Raw genomic sequence first — 1,200 nt, forward strand, 5'->3', positions numbered from 1 at the left:
AAAGGCCTCAGTAAAAAGAAAATGGGACCTCACTCTATATCCTTTGGGGATGGTACAAATATACTTCTGTGCTTATGTTATATTTTAAGGCTCTGGCAAGATAATTTTGATGCTCAAAATAACATTGGTAGTGAAGAAATGAGAACAACATTTCATTACCCATACCAGGTATCAATAAACAAGAACTAGAAAGGGATGTGAACAGAAGAAAAGAGCTGTGGTGAGAATTTTCTTATACCTAGACATATTTGAAAAACATTTTCAGTGTGTTAATAGTAAGGAATATTGGTGAAAGGTATACAGAAAGTTTTTAGACATGCTTGCCACTTACTTATAGATTTAAAATGATCAGAAAACATAAAATTTATATTTGAAATTATTTTGAGTGACTTAATCAGGATTTCCAGGGAACTTTCCATAGTAAATTCTGCCATGATCAACTGACCCCTGTAGTTTGTATTATCGTGGGTTTCAATATACCACAATGACATTATTTCTTTAATAATCTTATTTAATATTTAATATTAATAACAACCATTGTTGTAGCATTTACTGCATGCAAAGGTTTGGTGCCAAACACATCTATGTCTTAGTTCTCCTACCCTCATTGAAATTTCGGGGAGATATTTGAGAAGGGGGCTTTTAAACAGAAAAACACACCACTAATAAAAATCACTGACTGTATGTGAATTGATGTGCACCAGGCACTATAACTGACACCAAAGAGAGATAGAACCAAGAAGTAACATTTATCATGCCCTCTCTTCAGAAACTTAATCATAGGATCAGAAACGCACAAGCATTCATAAAATCATATAATAATGACAAAGCACCCCTATCCTCCCTATTATGCAGTATTTTCAGGGGAGACATAAAGGATTTGGAACAAAAGCCAGGCTTACCAGTCCAAAAAGCAACCTGAGTGAAAAGGTTTGTAACAGGGCTTCCCAAGCAGCACAAGGGGTTAAGTTTTGGCACTATTAGAGCTATCTGAGCTACTGCAGCTTAAGTTTGAACCCCCAGCCCTGAAGGTGACCCAAAGGCTACAGCAGACTTCTCCTATCTCGCCTGCTGCTCCCCTCAGTTGTGTATTTCAGTCAATCAGCATCTGCCTGTTCTGCTCCCCACTGTCTCTGGTGAATCGTCTCACTACCTCCACCTCTGGCTTACACCTCAACTCTTGTATGCATAAAAAAAAAA

The sequence above is a fragment of the Condylura cristata genome, unplaced genomic scaffold, assembly GCF_000260355.1.
Source record: "Condylura cristata isolate star-nosed mole 26May11 unplaced genomic scaffold, ConCri1.0 scaffold00015, whole genome shotgun sequence".
Lineage (NCBI taxonomy): Eukaryota > Metazoa > Chordata > Mammalia > Eulipotyphla > Talpidae > Condylura > Condylura cristata.